This window comes from Nicotiana tabacum, chromosome 22 (assembly GCF_000715075.1).
Source record: "Nicotiana tabacum cultivar K326 chromosome 22, ASM71507v2, whole genome shotgun sequence".
In the NCBI taxonomy this organism is placed as follows: Eukaryota; Viridiplantae; Streptophyta; class Magnoliopsida; order Solanales; family Solanaceae; genus Nicotiana; species Nicotiana tabacum.
The window spans coordinates 41,539,302-41,562,040 of NC_134101.1; the positions used below are offsets into that span (position 1 = coordinate 41,539,302).

Below are 22,739 nucleotides of genomic sequence, written 5' to 3' on the forward strand. Positions count from 1 at the left end.
GTTCAGAATTGGGATCGATTCCGGAGTCACGGGCTCGAAGACGTTGGAGACGTATGTTCTGACTTCGTTCTTTGGTTCGATGGAACCTGGGGTCGATCTTCAATCCATCACGTTTCGGTTCCAATCCATCATACACTAGATGAGCCCGGTTTCGGCTGTATGCAGCTATAACGATGATATTCGCTTTAATTCTACTGTCTCTGCTCCTTATAATCACGTTGAAGTACTTATTTTCATCCAAAAAACAAAATTGGTTTACAACTTAAAATATTATTTTCTTCAGAATTTCACATAAAAGTTTTTTAAAAATCGACACGGACCAGGCACGCAAATTAAAAAATATCAAATGAAACTATGGGAGGTTTCGGAACACAAAAATTAAGGCTAGTACTCAAAACGACCTATCAGGTCATCACAAATCTGTATAGGATATTGTTAATTCCACTACATGTTACGAGCATCTATATGCAATCCTACAGTAGTATAGAACCATGGTTTCTCGTGCCAAAAAGTTTATTTACGAATATTTTAAGATTATATTTGAAGAGTTCAAACCATAATACTTGTGTCTTGTGAAATAGTCAAATTGTTTAAATACGTATGGATTCAAAATATGCCTATTTTGGTATATTACTCTTTTATTGTCGAATTTATCATAGTTAAATGTATACTTTGTTAGCTTCCGCATGACGTTGTATTATTGCAATTAATGAGTCAAGCAATAGTCGTGACAGTTAATTGGTTGTAACTTAATTTTACTATGGTTAGTAGTAGAGTTAATTAACTACAGCTAGTGGTCGAGTTAGAGTTAATTTTGTTTTTTCATGTCTACATATGCATGTATAGCTGGATCACAATAGTGAGAATTCAATTGAATCTTCTGAAATATTCTCTTCATTTTCATTCTCTGCTTTGTTGACCTATTTAGCTCAAGAGATTCTCTTTCATTCAGCTCAAATTCCATGGTAGAGCTTCATGGATAGCTGAATTTGACATGGTATCAGAGCCACACGGCCATTAGTGTGGTCTTATACTTCTCAAATTCTTCTTTACAAGCTCATTCGTTGGACTCATCAATGGCGACAGTCGGTAATACTGAGCCGTAGAAGTTGAGCCATAATCATCCTCTGTTCCTGAATTCGAATGATAACTCACGTGCAATTTTGATTTCCTTACAATTACAAGGACCGAAAAATTACTCCATTTGGAGTCAAGTGATAAAATATTTCATCAAAGGCCGAAATAAGTTAGGGTTCATCGACAATACATGCAAAAGGGAGAATTACGGCACGAACCTTATTGATCTTTGGGAGCGATGCAATGCGATAGTATTATCATTGTTAATGAACTATGTTTCACTAGATTTACTCAGTGGAATAGTTTATTCCTCGAAGGCCAGTGCGGTTTGGAATGACTGGAAGGAGAGGTTTGAAAAAGTCGATTGTTCTAGAATATTTCAAATTCATAAAGAAATTGGAACTGCAAGTGGGGGTACAAGCTCGATCTCAGCTTATTTCTCAAAATTGAGGCTGCTTTGGGTAGAGTTTCAGTTTGGCCCCAATTCCGGAATGTGATTGTGCAAAATCTCGTGAATTTGTTCAATTCATGGAGCATCAGACACTTTTATAATTTCTTATGGGAATAAATGAGTCTTATGACCAAACACGCAGCCAACACTTGATGATGGATCTTGTTCCTTCTGTGAACAAGGCCTACTTTATGTTAATAGAGCGTGAGAGTCAAAAGACTATATCCAACACTTTTACCATTATTGATGGGGTGAAATGGCGGTACTGATGACAACTAGATTTGTGAATCAGCAGAGGCCAAAGAAAAATTACAATCTTCAGTGAGATGTCTGTCACATGAAAGGTCACACTAAAGAAACTTGCTACAGGGTAGTAGGACATCCAAAGTATAACAAATTCAGGAAGAACTACAACTCACAAGCAACAACTAACCTTGCGGCTGAAGATGTTCCAGCAGCTACAACTGGTTCCACTCTTATGGCTCCCACATTTACTCTAGAACAATATCAGCAAATTCTCCAACTGCTTAAAGGCAAGGAAACTGAAATAGCAGCTAATGCAACACGAATGGATTCAGGTATTATAATATCCCTAATGTCTAACTTGGATCGAGATGCTTGTATTGTAGATAGTGGTGCCTCTGATCATATGGTTTCAAAGCAAGAAGCATTACATAGTCCAACCGCATTCCTAAAGGTTAATACAGTTCATTTTCCAGATGGAGATGTGGCTGCAATTACACATAGTAGATCAACTAGTATATTCAAGGACCAGGAGATTAACGATGTTCTTCATGTTTCCAACTTTAAGTATAACCTACTGCCAGTTTCAAAATTGACAAAAGAGTTGCAGTGTTTGGTAGCTTTCTTTCCTGATATATGTGTGTTTCAGGATCTCTACACAGGGAAGGTGTTGGGAATTGGTAGTGAAACAAATGGACTGTACATACTCAAAGATTGCATACGCAGGAGGAAGCTTTCTATACCAATTGTACATACCACAATCATGCCTACTTCTATGCCAGTTAGTCGAGATTCAATAAAGTTGGGGATATGGCACAAGAGACATGGCCACCTACCTATGGAGATACTTAAGAGTATTGATAAATTCAAGAATCTCCATATTAGTAACAGAAACAGTCATTGTATAATGTGTCATGTTTGTCCATTACCTAGGCAGACTCGGTTGCCATTTCCAGTTAGTACTAGTAAAGCAAAGGCTTCATTTGATCTTTTACATGCTGATATATGGGGACCATTCAGAGTACCCACTTATGATAGTAAAAGGTTTTTCCTTACAGATGTGGATGATTTTTCTAGAATCACTTGGATTTTCTTGATGAATGCTAAAGATGAGACTTGTTGGTTAATGAAAAGATTGTTCTCTATGATCAGTACTCAGTTTGATTTTTCTATTAAAATCTTGAGAACAGATAATGGCTCTGAATTTGTTAATTCAAATATGAAGCAGTTAGTTGAGACACTAGGAATTATACATCAGACCACATGTGTTTATACTCCGCAACATAATGGCATAATGGAAAGAAGACATGGATACTTCTTTGAAATAGCTAGAGCTTTGAGATTTCAAGCTGCGGTGCCCCTAAAATTCTGGGGTGGGTGTGTTTTTACAGCAATACACATACACTACTAGAAATTCGGCAAAAACCGACCAAGGTCGACCGACCAACTTTGGTCGGTCAAAAAACCAACCAAAAGACCGACCAAAGTTGGTCGGTTTATCAAAATATATTTTTTTTTTACGAAACCGACCAACTTTGGTCGGTTTTCTTTGGCGCAAAAATACGAGAAACTATTTTTGAATCCCTCGAAATTTATGTTTCAAGAAACCGACCAACTTTGGTCATTTTTTAATTAAAATAAATAAATATTAATATTAAAAAAACCGACCAAAATTGGTCGGTTAATTCGGCGGGTCATTTAAAAAAACCGACCAACTTTGGTAGGTAATTTTACTTTTTAATAAAACCGACCAACTTTGGTCAATTATTTTTGTGCGAAAATATAATTAAAGAGTATAAATCAAATAAAAGACAGTCTTAAAACAAAATGTACCAATGGTCTAGTAGTAGAATAGTATCCTGCCACAGTATAGACCCTAGTTCGATTCCCAGATAGTGAATTTTTTTATTACATAATTAAAATACCGACCAACTTTGGTCGATTTTTTTTGCAATAATTTTTTTTTGATTTAATTGACCGACCAAAGTTACAAAAATACTGTCCACAGGTAAATGGTCGTGTTTTGGTCGGTGTTTGGCCATTACCGGCCAATGTTTGTCGGTTTTTACCGGATTTCTAGTAGTGATAATTAATAGATTGCCTTCTACAACCTTGAAAGGAAAGTCTCCTTATGAAATGTTCTTTAACACTGCACCATCATTTGATCACCTTAGGGTCTTTGGGTGTTTATGTTATGTTGTAAAGGTAAGGAAACATGACAAGTTCTCTTCTAGGACATTGTCATCAGTGTTTATGAGATACTCACCAACAAAAAGGGGTTATAAATTGTATGGCTTGCAGTCCAAGCAGTTTCTAATCCGTATAGATGTGATGTTTAAGGAGAAAGTGTTTCCTTTTAAACAGATGAAGATGCTACCTAATCCCTCATTCCCCAATTCTTGAGTTAACAGGTGAGAATTTACCCTCACATGTTCCTGATGTTGTTCAGGATGCTCTACCTACACCTACCAATGACTTTGCATTTGGTGATGATGATTCACCACTGAGTGGCGATGTACAATTTAATATTCTTGTATCACAGGATGTTGACACTCCTCAATCTTCCTCACATGTAGAGGTTGCCCAACCTATTAAAGTTAAAAAGTCCCAAAGAACAACTGGTCTTCCTAGATGGATGCAAGATTATGTGACAAGATCTTGTGCATATCCTATGTCCAATTATCTGAGTTATGATGGTTTATCTCCTTCATATATAAAGTGTCTCACTGCACAATCAGTCATTGTTGAGCCCAATCATTACTCTGAGGCAGCCAAGGATACAAGATGGGTCACTGCTATGCAATAGGAAATCTAAGCTTTGTAAGACAATGGGACTTGGGATATAGTTGATCTTTCTAAAGGTAAAACACCTATATGATGCAAATAGGTATACAAAGTCAAATACAAAGTCAATGGGGAGGTGAAAAGGTTCAAGGCTAGGCTTGTAGCCAAAGGCTTCAACCAAAAGTAAGGTTTAGACTATAAGGAGACATTTTCTCTTATAGCTAAAATGGTGACAGTAAGGTCAGTCATAGCTACAGCTGCTTTAGAGCATTGGCACATCTACCAGATGGATGTGCTTCTTACAGGGTGATCTCTTTGAAGAGATATATATGCATCTTCCTCAAGGTTTTGGCACCAAGGGGGAGTCTAGATCCAAGGTGTGAAAATTGAGAAAGTCACTTTATGGCCTCAAACACGCTTTTAGGCAGTGGAACCTGAAGCTCACAGAGGCTCTCTAAGATCTGGGATTTGTCAAAAGCCATTTTGATTATTCCTTATTCACACAAAGGAGAGGTGATACCTTAGTTGTTATCCTAGTTTATATGAATGACCTTATGGTGACATCTAATAATCATCAACTCATTCAAGCTGCTAGAGATAACCTTCAGAAGAAATTAAAAATAAAAGATTTAGGGGAGCTCGGATTCTTCTTAGGCATAGAATTTTCCAGAAGTAAGGCTGATATTCTAATGAATCAGCGGAAATATGCCCTTGATTTGATCTTTAATTCAGGGCTAGGGGGAGCAAAACTAGTGTCTACACCACTGGAAGTCAATCACAAGCTAACATCAGTGGAATTTGATGAAGCCACAAAGACCAAGGATGAGGAGGACATTGTACTGACAGATGCTGAACCTTACCAAAAGCTGGTAGGAAGGTTGCTCTACCTTACCATGAACAGACTTGATATAGCCTATGTGGTTCAGGTTCTGAGCCAATTCATGCACAAATCGTAAAGGTCACACATGAATACAACCCTGAGAGTCATCAGATATGTGAAGAATGCTCCAGGTTTGGGGTTATTAATGTCCTCTGCACAAGCTCACACTTTGGTTGTTTACTGTGACTTCGACTTGGCAGCCTGTCCACAGTCTATAAAATCGGTCACATGGTACATCGTGAAGTACGAGCAATCACTTATTTCTTAGAAATCCAAGAAACAAAGCACAGTGTCAAGAAGTTCAGCAGAGGCAAAGTTTAAAAGCATGGCTTCAACAGTGGCTAAACTATCATGGCTCGTGGGACTATTTAAGAAACTAGGCATCAATGTGACATTACCCATAGACCTTTTTTGTGAGAGTAAAGTAGCTATACGGATAGCTATCAATCCAATATTTCATGAGAGGACCAAACATATTGACATCGATTGTTATTTTGTAAGGGAGAAGTTTAGGGTCTCATTCAGACTCATCATGTTAGTACCAAAGATTAACTTGCAGACTTACTTACCAAAGGCCTTGGGAAGACACCACACTTTCATTCATTGAGCAAGCTGGGAGTAGAGAATTGGTTCTTACCCTCCAGCTTGAGGGGGAGTAATGAGCCAAGCAATAGTCGTGACAGTTAGTTGGTTGTAACTTAAGCTTACTACGGTTAGTACTAGGGTTAGTTAACTACAGGTAGTGGTTGAGTTAGAGCTAGTTTTTTTTTTTTTATTTCTACATATGTATGTACAGCTCGATCAAAATAGTGAGAATCCAATTGAATCTTTAAGAATATTCTCTCCATTCCATTCTCTGCATTGCCGACCTATTCAGCTCAAGAGGTCCTCTTTCATTCAGCTCAAACTCCATGGCAAAGCTTCATGGATAGCTGAATTTAACAGCAATCCTAATAAAATCAATATTTTCGATATTTTCCCTTCTAAAATATAATTGACAGCAATTAATTAACAAAAGTAGTTTTTTCAGGAAATAGTGTTACGTCTCCAGAACATGCAAAATGCTTCGACATTTGCTTCAAGCACTACCAGCTGGCAGAAGGTGCATATGCATTATTTTTATCATACGTTGACAGATTCAACAAACAACAAAGTAATTAGTTCTTTGACATTGGATTTGGGATTTGTGTATCCATCCTCATCCTTGAAAAAGGTATGTGATATGCGTGCAAGATTTAAAGCTCGTTCGAGGACAAACATTGGCACTTCCATTTCCATAGGGCTGAGGAATTCCTTGTTTATGTCTTTCCATGCATTCGTGACTTCATTCTGGATCTCAATGTATGCCTCTTGCTCTGAAGTTCCATGTTCTTTCATGTAGCATTCAACAATTGAAGCTACATGTCCTCTTTGTTGTTCCTCCTACAATACATAGATGTCAATATCTTCAAAACAATCCAATTAATAATGAAATTATATATACATCAATTTTTAATCATATACAGCCTAAACTGCATAACTCACTTTTAAGCCAAATTGAAGAAAATTTTACAACATAAAATTTGTTTGTGTATTCAAATTTAGTTGCAAAATCCAATTGGCTAGTTATTGTTGGTCGATTTCTTCATGTATCCAGATTATCAGATCAACTTAATGGAACGTAAGTTATCATGTTACGTTCTTACATTAACTTGTAAATTCTATCCTCTTCCATAGGATAATATTTATTTTATTTTTTTTAAGCAAATTATATTACTAGGCGGGCGGGCTGCCTAGTAGCTATTATTAATAAAAAAAAACACAAAGGAAGAGAATAAGTAAGGGAGGCAAAAGCTACCGTAGTGTTGCCTCTATTGCCTTGGCTATATAATCATCCTTGTGTGCCTCCATCGCCTCGCAGCCTCATGGCGACTGCCGGCAAAGTCTCACGAGTGCGAATGATCTCATAGCCATTTGGATACTTCCCAAGGGTATAGGACAAATAGCAAACTTACTGAGCTAGACCTTACCTTACTATTCCTAGTGAGGATAGTATTTAATAAGTTTTGCTTATATAAATTTATCCCGTAAACTATACCAAACTATTTCCATGATAAAAAACTATTTCCTATATATATTGGTTAAAATTGCTTAAAGGCACTTTTTGTTAATCTTTTTTTGGATCTAATAAAATTTCAAATAGAACAATATTTATCCAAACATTTTTTTCTTCCTCATGCAACTATATATAAACTAAAAGGTATTCTGCGAAAATAATGAATTGGTTTGCATTAGAAGTTGTCCCTTATATTATATGTACTTGTCATTTGGCATCAAAAAAGTAATTATAGGAGTAACATCTTTTTCCTAGCTAGCCTCAATAGAATGAGGGAAGGGGAACATATATAGAGAGTGTACCTCTGGATCGCATCCGTGAAAAGTACAAGTTCATCAAAGGTTGCGTAATTAGCATCGAATGTGTCATCAATTATGGAGTTCAATTTGTTTACTTTTGTTAGCATTCTTCTCGCGCGACTATATCGAGGTTCAAAGTATATTCCCACCACCCAGAAGTGTACCTCCACCAACCTGTCTCTTGCATATGGTAATTTGCTTGACAAGTCTAAGTCCTTCCACCACCTATAATATGCAAGAGCATTTAATATAATTATATATCGTCAAAGAACAAACGAATTACCATATAAATATAGATGATAATTAAGTTCAATGGATGTACCTTGTAAGCTCGCTAAGCTCTTCCTGGTACAACTTCTGCAACATGTTGAAATCCAACTTTGCAAATTTCAAAAGCAAATTATTGTGCGCATCAATATTTTCATATATGTCTATGGAGTTCCTTGCTCCCACCCTTGGTACAGTTTTGCGAATCGGCTGGTTTAACGCTTCGGTAACTTGAGCTTTAAGCCAGTTATTGCTCAAGTTTGTGACAATGGAATCAAGATGAGTGGTGGTAAAGGTGAGAGCTTCTTCAAGAATATCCTCCCCGTGCACTCTCATATGTGCTGCTTCGTACAAACTTAGTAATCCTTGGACATCATTCTTAAGAGTAGTTTCCTTGAATTTCCCGTCATGGTTTGTGAATTGCTCGAATATAGCTGGTGAAACATTACGTTTATACTTTGACAGAAGTTAAGTTGGTTAAAATTCCAAAAGCACAGTTATAGCAAGTTATTATTGAAGAATTAGTATATGCTCTTGCCGCAACTGCTGGATTTCACAGCTAAAAAAATTTCAGTCACCTATGAAAATGTTAGTGTTTAGTTAGTGTTGATGAAGTTGGTATTGAGAAGAAGATGTTCTGTCTAGAAGAGGATAGAAGTATTTAAAATCATTTTCTTGTCCGACTTAGTTTTAATATTTTAAGGTATGTTTTGGAGGAAAACCAAATTTGACGATAATAATATAATAACAATATTAGTAGTCAAAGTTAACCACTTGTACACTTGTACGTACGTAGAGATCCGTCAAAATGGGTTTCACCTATTACATCAACCCAACTCAGTCGCTATTTGGATGTGATTGGGCTAAGATTTTTCTAACCCATTTAAAAGTGAGGTTTATAGTTCCACCCAAGTTAGTTCGTCTGCCCTTGAGGCTAGGCCAGCCCGTAGGCCCAAAAGAATTTAATTCAAATTTAAAACGAAAAGGGCCAAAACTGCCCTTTACTTATTCGATTTGGTTTTAAAATGTCTCCCTCCACCTATTTAATTTGCTTAAATTGCCTGTCATTAAAAATGTGGCTCATTTATGCCCTTATTTCTAACGGATCTTTGCCAAATAAAAAAATATTTTATTATATATGACATGGCAATATTTGATTGGACAAAATTAAAACCCCACCCCAACCCAGACATGATTTGTAAATAATCCATCCACGATCCACCTTAACCGCCCCGAGCCGTTGAACCCCTTTTTAGCCCCTGAAAATTTTGCTCAAGCAGTTGGCATTTCCAGTTAAGAACATATCTTCAAGATTTTCAACCAAAGATTTAGATGTCCAGCTTGAGAAGTCAAGTAATTTGTATTAGCAAAATTGCACTGATAAGCCCCTATAGAGTTGTTTAAGTGGATCTAGTATAATGACATCTAGCACAGTGGGACCGGTGAGTCCGGCGGAATTGGGACTCCCTGGGGCTCGCCCTGAGGCGGAGGACTTGTAAAACGTCCCTGGGCTTAAGTGTGAGCTAGTTCCGTGAGACTTACGCTTCGGCCGTCGGGGCTTACGCCCCGGACACACCCAATACCCAGTGTACTGGGCTCGCCTAATAGAATTTTATGCAATTGAGTGTAACTAACCTTGTAATTCCTCAAATATTCTTAATAAATCGTTGACTATTCAAAATTACTTTTTTCTTAATTATAAATCATTAAGTTGAGAGTATTTTATGTCATAATTAAAATAAAAATTATTGCACGTTATCCACTAAGACTGCTATGATAGTAAATTTTAAAAGGAACTTTACATAACTGTCACAGTTTACAAATTCTTAGCATGAAATCCAATATTACAGTTGTGGCAGGAAAATATTTATATTTGTAGCATAAAGTTCCATTAAAATAGGAATATTAATTATTAATCTCTAAACATAAGCAATTTGAATGGAAAGTCAATAATCTTTGTACAAAAATCATGCCATTTTTTTCTCTTTATCTATTAGCTTTCCTTCTTTTTCTTCATCTTCTTAATTTTGTTTTCTACCGAAACCAATATATTTTCCAAATTTGTTCTATTCGATTTCTTTTTAATTATCTTTCTTAAGTTTTTCTCTTTCTTCTTTCTTCCCTTTTTAACATAAAGATCTTACTTTGATAATAATAAACATTAACATATACAAAAAGTATATAAAAAATGTTCATTGAATTAACACATATAAAATATACAAAATATATACATAAAAAATACATCTTCAATTAAGATGACACTTAGACATGTGAAATATACATAAAATATATCTTAAATTTAATTAATATGGCATATAAATATACAAAAATATATATATAAATACATCCTGAATTAAAATGGCAAGTACATATAAAATATATTTGAAATATACATTAAAATACATCTTAAAATAAGATGGCACTTCACAAATAAATATACATAAAAATACATTTTTAATTAAAGTGATACTTGATATACAAAGTATAAAAGATGTATAAATGAATACATCTTGAATTTAGGTGGCATTCACATAAGCATCAGATTTTCAAAAATGGAGTGAAGAAGATGAATGTTGGAAATGGAGAATGGAGGTGGACAAAAAAAGTACTTTCCGTGATTAGTGAGTCAGTTAACTTATTAAATATTGAGCTTAATTTTTATAATATGTTAATAATAAATAAAAAGTGCTCTTTATGGAATAAACAATAAATGATGTTATTTTTAAAAAAATAATAGTTAAAAAAGGATCAAGCATGTAAATAAATCTTTCATTTAAAAAGTATTTATTTATTAACTTTTGTTATGTCTTTTTTATATAATAGTCCATAATTGTTTTTATAATTATTTTCCTAATTTATTTTTCACGTTTACGAGATACAATACTTATTAATTTAATAGCTCAATATTAGCTTGTAACTATTTACAAATAATTAGTTATCATGGTATATTATGGTGAATTATGTGTCACTTTATTAACTTGTTGAAATTAAAAATAAATGGTGCTAGATAATCATATTTAAATTGTGAATTATGTTTGTATATAAATTCTCTTTCAAATAGAAAGCATATTAAATAAACGGAGTATTTTTAAAAAAATCAAATTATATCGAAATTCTTTGAAGATTCATTAATCCTTAATAGATACATATAAGATTTCGCATCGAATACATTACTTTTGATGTTTGAGTTGTAACGACGTTGCAGCTAATTTACATATTATGATATATGTCATACTTTTCGTATTATTCATAGTTGAATTATAATTTATAAATATTTTAAATAGATTATTTGCTATACTTTAGGGATTTTAATGTAATTTTTATAATTATTTTTTATTTTATACTATCTTAAAATTATTAAAATTAGTAAAATTTAAAGATTTGTGCGATTTACGCCCCATGTCTTAGGGCTTACGCCTTGCCTCGTCAGAGGTAACATGACTCGCCTCACGACCCGCCTTTTAGAATATTGATCCCAGGCTATTGGAGCTGAACATTGATCCCAGGCTATTGGAGCTGGTCAAGAAAATGGAATGAATTCATCACGTATTCTTGAAGTAGGTAATCGATTGCTTACAAATGGATTCCATGGGAAGCTCTCACTTGGTTGGAATGATAACACTGATTCAATCAGTTTCTTGAAAACTGAAAGTAATAATGAGCCAATGAATGATTACCAATATTTTGTGGGTAAATCATTCTCGGGTAGAATTAGAGAATAGAGACTACCTGGGTAGAGCTTTTTTAGTGGCTAAAAAAGGGATTTAACGGGTCGCGGCGGTTAAGATGGGTCAAGCATGGATTATTTACGGATCATATCTAAGACCAATCAGAAATTGTCATGTCATAAATAATAAAATATTCTTTTATTCAGCAAGGTCTTTCACATGAATGAGTTAGATTTTTAACGGCGGGGCAGTTTAAGCAAATGGACATTTTTAAACCAATCGAATATGTTAGGAACAGTTTTGTTCATTTTCCGAATTTAAAATTAAATTTAACCAAATGGATCTTTTGAATTGAATTGCTGGGATATGATTATAAATCTGTTTGACGTTTACATTTTTATCTCATAGTTGGAATTAGTTATTGTTTTTGTACTGTCTCAACACTTTATTAATGCAACAAAATTTATTTCAACAAAATGGAAGAATTTAGTTCATGTTAGTTTATTAGGAACCTTTCAGTTTTTTAATTCTTTTTTTTTTAATGTTAACCATATACTATATTTATGTGACCATTGGGTAGGTATATTTTGATATGCACATGTCAATGGTTTGGGTTATTATTATTTTTTTTTTGTGAAGTGTCTTGTCTTTTATTTCAATCGTTTATTAGTAATTTATTGGAATTTAGCTGACATCTTAAAAGTTTTATTAACAGCTAAAGCCTTATGTTTGCAAATAAAGTGAATTTCCTGAATACTATGCAGTCGTATGTAGTAATATTGACCTGTGTCCTATACAAAATTGTTCTTTTGCAAATTTTACTTACTTGCATCATATGTTAGAAAAATTAATAAATTTAGGGAATTTTAGGTTCGAATGTAGACTAATTAAAATAGTTCAAAAAAAGAAGATTGGAAAAGATGAATAGGAAGGGCTAGCTCTTGTAGACCGTGGAGCACATTTTGACATCTCTACTTGCGTCTGTCGGCAAATATAGCATCCCCAAATTATATTCATATTTTCAATCATTTTTTTATTAGTTTATCAAAAACGTTTATTACTAAAAGCATTTTTTCTTTTTAACATAGTTTTTGAATTTGAAAAGGAGACTGTTTGTTTAATAGGTGCCTATTCGAAAATGGTTCAATTCATACGTCTAAGGTGTTATAAATACCAAGTGCTTCTCCAAAACCAAAACAACACAAAAAAAAATTCTCATCTCTCCTTCTTCTTCTCTTACTATTCACAAATCACAATTTTGTTCCGGTCGGAAATATAAATTTGTTACTGAAACTTAAATTTCCTTTAGCTTTGTAAAATCCAAAAAAATTGTAGAAAAAGTATCATTTTTTGGGGCGGTCTTTAACATTTGACGCCCGCTTTCCCCATGGGAAGAATCTCAAGGTAAAAAATTAAAAGTGTTGCCCATGGGGGAAGCACAACTAGAATACTTGGTAGCAATGTTTGGCGCAAAAATTCGGAAAAATAAATTCCGACTGATTCAATCGGAAACTAAAAGCCAAACTTTTTTAGTTTGACCATTTGCGACGACCGAAACGGATGCAAATTTTTTAAAAAGTTAGTCAGTTTTTTTTCAAAAAAAATTGCGAACGAAACGGTCGAAAATAAAAATCAAAATTTTTTGGTTTGACCATTTGCGACCGAAACGGACGCAATTTATTTTTTAAAAGTTAGTCAATTCTTTATTTAAATTTGCGACCGAAACGATCGAAAATACCTTTTAAAACTAAACCCCCGTCCTCCATTCTTTCTTTCTTCTCTCTTCTTCCTCCATTCCGGGCCCCGGTTGCCGGCCACCGCTACTCGCCGAAAAAGGAAAGCCCCTCTCTCTCTCTACCCTAACCTCCTGTCCCCTAATTGTTCCCACCCCCTTCCCTCACCCCTTCGTTTTACCTCCCCCTCCCCCGCTCCTCTTCCCCCTCTCCTTTAAAATTTTTGATTGTTTTTAAATTTTATTTTTAAATTACTTGATTTATGTATTATTTTAGATACTTTAGTTAGTTCCCTGAGTTGCTTCACTTGTATTATTATTTTAAATTGTTTGATTGTATTTTAGAATCTTGCCTCTAGATTTTAGATACTTTTTATTTCCCTAATTGAATTAATTTAAAACTATTTTAGTTCGTAGATATTTGTTTAGAATTGTCATAGATTTATTTTTAGAATTGCCATAGATGTATTATTTGGGTAGTATTATTTTGACTTAACTCACATACAAAGGTAAAAAAAAACATTAGGTGGATACGGTAAAATAAAATAACATTTAATCTACCGGCACTTGTACATTTGTTTGTATTATTTTGATTTAACTCACATACGAAGGTGAAAATGATTAGGTGGATACGCTAAAATGAAATAATATTTAATCTACCGGTACTTTTACATTTGTTGCTACCATGAGAAAGTGTACTAGAGAGACTGTAAAATATAATTCTCTTCATCAGCTGATTATTGTTCCCATGGCGACAAGTGAGTTTGAGACTGATGAGGAGATTATGTCTTACTAGGAGTAGCTATTTGAATGTGCATGTTATATTTTAGACTTGAAAATAGAGATATGTTTAATTTATGAATTTGAGTTAGTATTTTGATAATTAGTTGAATATAATTGTTGTTTGATTAGTTGGTTGTTGGATTGTTATAAATATTACTGTTCAGTTTGTAGTAAATATTGGATTTGGTTTGTTATGATAAATGGAGCATTGATAAATTAGGTGTTAGGTTAACTATTTTATTTGGTAGGTGGTGTAGTTGAAAATAGAGAAGAATACTGCTAATTTTTTTATCCAGATTTGGGGCTAATTTGTGATCGAATCTGTCGTAAATGTCACCAGAAAATTCCCAGATTTGCGACCGATTCGGTCGCAAACTATGAATTTTTAAAATTTTAAATTAATTTATTCTTAATATGTACGACTGTTTCGGTCGAAAAATTAAATTAAATATTAATTTTATTATTTAAACTCCAACCAATTCGGTCAGAAATATTAATTTTTTATTTATTTTATTATTTAGATTTGCAACCGAATCAGTCGGAAATTTACCGACCAATTCAGCCGCAAATCACTTAAATTCAAACGCGTCCTTTATTTTTCATTTTGCGACCATGGATTTTCCGACCGACTTTTTCTATCGGTAATCCGTCGAAAAAACTCGATTTTTGACCGATTTGATTGTCGTAAATTAGTCTTTTTCTGGTAGTGAATTCAAGACCATGTACTTTAAGGACTATTTTTATACTTTTCCAATAAAATACTAGAGGAATTCTGCCACAGTTCCGGTAGGGACAAAATAGGAGGCTTAGATTCCTTAAAGATAGAGGCTACTCTATCAAAGCTTATTAATTTCTGTTTCCCCAAATTATTTATTCTAACATAAAATTGGTTACGATTATTCAGTAAAGGTACAAGATTATAATTTCGAGGAGAAAAGAATAATATGCTCATGATCTATACTTCAATGCTAAACTATATATTGGTATTGTTGTAGGCGTACAAAAGGAAGTTGAATTACTGGCTATGTCCCTAAAAAAATAAGTTAAAGCCATATTGGATCAAGTTTTCTGAAAATGGAATAGTATCGACTCAATTATTTTTGAAAAGATTAATGAAAACGAACATGGCAATTTAGAAGCAGGACATTTTTATCGTTACTTCTCCCATGATCTAGTAAGCGCTCTAAAAAAGTTGCTTTGTTTGCCCCGCCAATGGTGGATAGGCATAGCAGGGAGATGTTAGAAATTGATGATAAAGCAATATTTTAAACCAAAATAAGGAAAATACAATTTGACAAAAAATTTCAAGTAAACACTAAGATATGATGGACACATAATGTATGTCTAAACTATGTCTATTGAACATAAGGTGTTGACAAGACATAATGCATGATCCTTAACCCTTTTCTAATTGACTACTTTTTTAAGCATAATAATTTCATAGACCTTCCTCACATTTCGCTTTGTAGTATTAATTTTTTATTGTGGTTTATGATATTAATAAGTCTACCTTTCTTATTTTAATTGGTGATAGCAATACACGTCGATCCTAGACGAAGGTATGTTCCTTCCCGCATAAATCTCCAAGCTTAAATTCCTTTACATAGCTTTACTTTTTTGGGTTAAATGTTCAGAATATTCTTTCACACGCTAGACATGATTGTCAAGGTAAGAGTTAAATCTTTTTTATGTCTAAACAAAAGTGAGTTCTCAAGCTATAGATGGAAGTTTAGAATATACTATTGAAATAACCACGGAAAGGAAACAGTGGAGCTGCACAGGATAGAGCAGGAATACGTTACCAGAAGATGTGTTATACCCTTGTTGCCTCAGTAGTCAAAAACGAAGAGCTACAACGTAAAGGTTGTCATCATTTTGAGTACTCTGTTCAAAGATGTTTTGAATGGATGTCCCAATCTCATCATGGAAATGATATGCTACTCCCAATCGTTGGATTGTGTCTATCAACACAAGTTTTTGTTTACTGTTATCAGGAGTTTCCACCAACATTTTCCTGACTGTTTCTTTTAACTCTTCAACTTCAATTTTTTCTTGGCTAGTAATTTCCTGCAGGTAAAAATTCAGCAATTTTTCGTTCATAGGTATAAACGTTGGAGTGGTTACTTTCAAGAAGTATGTTACTTCTAGTCGTTGTTTTCTGTTTTTGTTAGTAGAAAATTATAGGAAAACAGAATTTAAAAGGATATATATATATATATATATATATATATATATATATATATATATATATATACTTAAAGTATACTTAGTGAATATGGCAAGCGTACTGTAAGTTGAGAAGTATAGGATAGGAAATGATATCCCCAAACAGTTGATTCAAAATTTGCCACGTGACGATGATCAGAGGAAGTTTCTCCTTATAATCTCCGACTCTATGTCTCTCTCTTCCCCTCCACATGACTAAAGGTGAAAATGGGTATGTAGTTTGAACTGAACTGAAACTGTATCCCCCAATGTTGGATTGAATATTTGCTAAGTGATGATGCCAGCAGCTGGGAGAAACAACCATTGCTTGACTCATCCTTCTTTCTGCTTAGGTTTTACATCTAAACTTGTCATATATTCATAATGCGGTTTCCTGTTTGTTTACCTCAATGATGCAGTTGACATCATCTAATTTCCTCTAAGAGGAGGCTGGCTTCTTGGCAGCCGAAGGGCCAAGTGTGTTCATAGGGGTCAATTGAATTCCTTCGTCCAGAATTACACCGTCTAAATATATAGCATAAAACAAACATCTTTTATATATATATATAGTGTGTATATTATATTCCCTTTATAATTAGTTAAGTCTATTCACTAACTGTGTAAGTTTACAATTTTTTGGAATTTCATTGTTATAATCTATGTTGTTCCGAGTGTTCAAAAGTGTTGTCAGACTCGTGTCGGGTCCTTCAAAAATGCACTAAATTTGGAGGATCCAACACGCACTTAACAATATTTTTGAAGAGTCCGAGTAACATAGTTTATAATACTCCATCTGTTTCACTTTATGTGAACCTATTTCATTTTTGGTCCGTTCCAAAAAGAATGACCAATTTCTAAATTTGAAAATAATTTAGTTTAAACTTCTAATTCTACCCTTAATAAGAAATTTTTATAACTACACAAATAGTCTTAATCTCTTTTTCCCTTGTTCAGAACCACAAATTCAAAAAGTTTTCATATTTTAGAGTATCACATTTACCCTTGCCTTTTGCAAGGTTGCCGACTCGACGGGGGGTTGTTGTCATAGACGTGTGTTGGTGTGTTTGTCAAGTCACTTTCAGTTGTAGTCTTCGATTACCCACATGTGTATTTCCATGTGTGCGTACCAAACCATGCTGTTAGAATTGAGAATTCGAGTAGTGCAAAATTTAGCTAAACAACGGTATAATGACAATAACAAAGACAATGGAAGTTGATAACAGCAACAATTAAAATAGATAAAAAAGACACCAATTTAACGTGGTTCGGTGAGTGTGACCTATTTTCACAAACGGAGAGGAAAAAATTCACTATAACAATAAGAGTATAAAAGAGAGTACAAAATTAAAGTAAATACTCTAATTAATCCCAAATACCCTAAGAGAATAACCTCACAAGATCACTCCAAAGAAAGGATTCACACAAGTTCTTCCCAACACTTAACTCTCGTACAAAACACTCTTAATAAAGGAGGAAAGGAAGAAACAAGTAATGAAGACTCAAGTCTTGTTGGTATGTGTGAGCACGTGATTTTTGCCCGGCGAAAAATACTCCTACAACTTTAAAATATGTTTTTCTAATTATTTTAATTTTTATAGAATTTTTAGAAATTTCTTGTTAATTGTTGCTTGCATTTGGTTGTATATTTAACATTTTAAAATCATGAGAAAAATACCAAAAATATCTAAAATATTTCACGCATAACATTTTAGGTCTTAATTGTATTTAGGATTTAATTACATAAGTTAATTGCATTATTAAATAAAAAATCAAAAAAATATTGTTCATTTTTACATTTTTAGCTTTTCATTTCTTTAGTTTTAAGTTAATTAATTATTTAAGGGGTAGACATAGATAATTAAGTTTAATTCTATAAATTAGACTAAGTTAGGACTTAATTAGGATTTTTAATTAATTTTGAAGATTTTGTTTTTTAAAAAAAAGAAAGAAAGCAAAGAAAAGAAAAGAGGCCCTTTTTAGCCTTAAAACCGGACTGGGCAAGCTCTCAATGGCCCAAATACCCCACAAATCGCCCAGCCCAACTCTTTAAACATGCCTGACTCGCCGACCAAACCCATTAACCCGCCCTAATTTCCCCTTTAATCTTAGCCACTCATCCCACTCAGATCCAACTTCCCCAATTAATTCCCTCACCCCAAATATAAATCAAATCTTAACTTAATTCCTAACAACCCTAATTCCCCCACCAGCCGCACCCTTTCTTCACCAAATGCTTCTACCTGCCTCAACTCCACCCAAACCCGCCAAAGACCCGAACCCAATCCCCCACATGATCCATTCCTCATCTCCTTTCTCCACGTCACTCTAATCCTAACGGATTTCTGACAAAAACAGAATTATTCCTTCCGGATTTTACGCTCTCTTTCTTTCTCTTTCAGATTCATTTTTTGTTTGGCGATATAGAAAAAATGTGGGGCGTAGGATCGAGTTACATTCGATCTACTCCCTACATCTGTCTTATCTCGTCAATTTAGGGATTTTTGAGAGCAGGGGAAGAAGATCCTATATACATATTATATATATATATATATATATACACACACATATATCTGAGGAAAAGAAGAAGGGGGAGAAGAACGGAGAACAAAGGTTTTTGGGGAAAATTAGAGTTTCAGAAAAGGACTTCTCTTCATTTTTTTGAATTTTGTTTTAACAGTTTAGTTTAAATTCAAAAAAAAATACAAAACAAAAATAATAATAATAATATAGTTCTTCAATTTCTCCTTCGACTTAGTTTCTTCTTTGACTTTACTTTGAATTTTGGGTGTCAAGTATGGAATTCGATTGAGTCGTTTGTCGACTCTAGTTTTGTTCGAGGTTCGTTTGAGGCAGTAGGAGTTAGAGTTCAAACATTCCGGATTCCGGTCGTGGTTCTATGTTTCTTCGGTTTCTTGTGGTTGTTTTCTCGTTCGGATTTTGGATTCAGAATATTGTAGCCGAAATTCCTACTTTTTCCTATTGAAAGAAATTTACATCCATCAGGTCTGTTCCTCTCCCCTTTTGTGTTTGTTCTGGTGTTATTAAAATATGATAAAAGCCTGGGTTAGGGTATTTGAGTGTTTTAATTTCAGTTCGTATAAGAAAAATGAACGAGTGATTGTTTGTAAAAATGGCAGCTCTTATGTTTTGATCTGTTTGGCTATGATATGAGTGACTTGTCCAATTTTTGATAGATTTTAAGTTAAGCTTCAAGCGTAGTCATTCTTGCCGTGATGGTTCCATGCTTTGCATATTGCTAGCTGTTTGTCTGTTATTTCAGTTGTAAATGATGTCAAAATCGAGTTGTTTCGCCGAAATGTGTATGTGTTGGTTTATTTTTATTTCCTTCTCTAGTTGAAGCCTCTTCGCGTATTCTAAAAGTCAGATATATTATTCAATCTCTCGGAATTGAAAGAGTTCTCACATGATTGCTAAATTTGAATGCCGATTCGAAATGGTTCTCGGTGATTATAGGTCCATCATTTAGTTAGGCTACTAAGTTTGAGATTGTTCGAGCTTAAGGACTGGTGTGTCACTTGTATATACTGCAGAACTTTGTTTCGTTTTTCTTTATCCTTGAGCATGCAATTTTAGTGATTGGTGACTTTGATGCTATTTGCTAGTTTGTTATCAATTGAGCCTAATGAGTTAGGGGTCTTTAGCGCATGTCATATTTATTTTGAGTTCAGGGGAGTCATTTTCTTTTTGTACTAATGGTATTAGTCTCCACTGTTTTGTGAGTTCAAGTGTTCTGTTAAATATTTTCTTAATGGGTTTAAAGTGCCAATTAGTTCAGATATGCTTGGCTTTAATAGGAGGCATTGAACTGTGTGTGGAATTGGGTCGATAGTGGTGCGCCAATTATTTAGTTTACTAGTCCCTCTATGTGTCATGACCTCATGTTTTTCTTTGAATACATCTGAGGATTTTTAGAAGTCCATGGCGTGAATGGCATTCGAAAAGGATTGTTGTGGGATTTTATTTTCATGACACTGATTGAAGTAATTTCCTCTTGGAGAATTCATTAGGATGAACTTAGCTTTAAAGTTCGGTCATGTCGTGTAGTTTGGGTAATTCGTTGTTTGTTAATAAATTTCAAGCTTAGCTTTCTTTATTCATTTAGTATTCTTTTGTGTTCCTGATGCTTTGGTAGAAGTTTTGAATGGTTGTTGGGCCGTGGGGGCGGGGAATGACCAAAGCCCATTAGTAATTAATAGTTCTCATGTTTTAGGATTGAGTTTGGTCAAATGCATGAAATAAGAAGTTTAAAAGGGAATGAGCATGAAACATCGTTTAGTAAAAGTACTCTATACTCACGAGCCTTTTCACACACAATCACCGAATTTATACAACTAATAAATAATCGTAGCAATATTTTAGGCGCGCATTTAATCGACTGTCGTAATTGTGTACACGTTCGCGTGACATGATCATGATTTCCCAAAAATAAATCAAAGTATGCGTTCGCGAAATTTTGGCCAACAATCTTAATATTAATAAAGCAAGACTAATTGTGTACACGTACGCGTGACATGATTTTAGCGCACCGAATAAAATGGATTCACACACATGTGATCCGTTTCAAAGATAAATCCATAAGCGCCATATCTAAAAGTGGTAAAGGGTAAAATGCACATAGTTTCTGAAACACGTAATTTAATAATTTAATTAAGCCATGTATGATTAAAGCGACCGTGCTAAAATCACGAAATCCGAGAGTGCCTAACGCCTTCTTCCACGTTAACAGAATTCCTTACCCGGTCTTCTGGTTTCGCAGACTTTAAACAGAGTCAAAATTCCTCGATTTGGGATTTAAAATAAACCGGTGACTTGGGACACCATAAAATATCCCAAGTGGCGACTCTGATTACACAAATAATCTCATTTCGACTAATGTCACTTTAATTGGAAAAACTCCCTTATCCCCTCGGAAAAAAGGAGGTGTGACAGTATATTTAAAATGAATTAATGGCCTTCCCTTTTATAGGCAAAAAAGTCTTGGCCTCTTAGGTGTAAAAGAAGAGATACAACTTGTGCAAATGATGTCCAACACACAATGCAATATTTTTGGGTCCCAAAAAATATTGCCAACAAAGTATATACTTTGCAAAGATACTTATGCTTGTGTGAGATGAACTCCATTAGCCAAAATACTAGCCATAATTACAAATCTCCACCTTGGCCTAATTTTGGCTGATATAGTAAATTTGCTCCATCTTCTCCGTAAAAGCCCCAATGGGCATATGTCAAAATTTAATGCCATCAATATCAGACAAGTTGTCTGATACCGAAACTGTAGTATGGCCTATAATAGTGGAGCCCAATAAAGTATACAACGAACCAGATCCGTATGCTTTCATGATCACAAAGAGCAACTTGAAAAAATTTCAGAACTCCACCTTCACCAGTGAATTTGCACCCAAGGGATTCTAAAGTGCCCAATGATACGAGATTTTTCTTCAACTCAAGAACATATCTAACATCGGTGAGAGTTCTCACCACACCATCGTGCATTCTGATCTGAATTGTACCTTTGCCAATAACCTTACAAGTAACATTGTTACCCAATTGGACAAATCCACCTGCAACTGAGTCATATGTAGAAAAACAAGTCCTTGCTAGGACACATATGATATGAACAACCGGAATCTAAAATCCACTCATTCTAATATGAAACTAGTTTCAGTTGCTAAAAATATAGTTCTATCAATCTCATCAGTTGCTACACTAGCTTCGGCGGTGTCAGTATTGTTGTGCTCATTTTTTTTTTCTTTATGCTTTTCTTTATTTTTCCGTTTATAGCATTTAGAGATAATTTAACCTTTTTTTATGATAATAGCGACACTCTAAATTATTGTATCTGGATATGGAGTCGGATTTGCCCTTAACAAACAAGCCAACTTCCGCTTGAGTTCCATTAGCTTCCCCAGTAATATCACTATCTATTTATTATTTTAATTTTAAGATAGATTTAATATCCTTATAAGAGATATTATCCTTTGCATAGAGCATAGTATCTCTTATATTCTTAAAAGATGAGGGTAGAGAATAAAGCAGTAACACGGCTTGATCCTCATCTTTAATTTCAGCATCTATATTACTCAAATCCATAAGAATGGAATCAAAGGTGTCAAGATGAGAGAGAATAGAGGTACATTTACCCATACGAATTGTATAAAGTTTCTGCTCAGGTAAAGTCTATTTTCCGCCGTCTTCTTCATGTATAAAGTTTTTAATTTTTCCCACATGTCTTTG

At 34.2% G+C, this 22,739-nt stretch overlaps 1 long non-coding RNA gene and 1 pseudogene across 1 annotated transcript; both read right to left on the minus strand.

Annotated features, from left to right (window-relative positions):
- The window catches only part of LOC107815053 (terpene synthase 9-like), a 132,480-nt pseudogene that overhangs the window by 78,173 nt on the left and 31,568 nt on the right, over window positions 1-22,739 (minus strand).
- On the minus strand, window positions 6,227-7,826 carry LOC142161727 (uncharacterized). The gene is made up of 2 exons (XR_012704821.1): window positions 7,273-7,826; window positions 6,227-6,857 (listed from the first exon to the last, which is right to left on the minus strand). It is a non-coding gene; the product is annotated as an uncharacterized LOC142161727 (long non-coding RNA).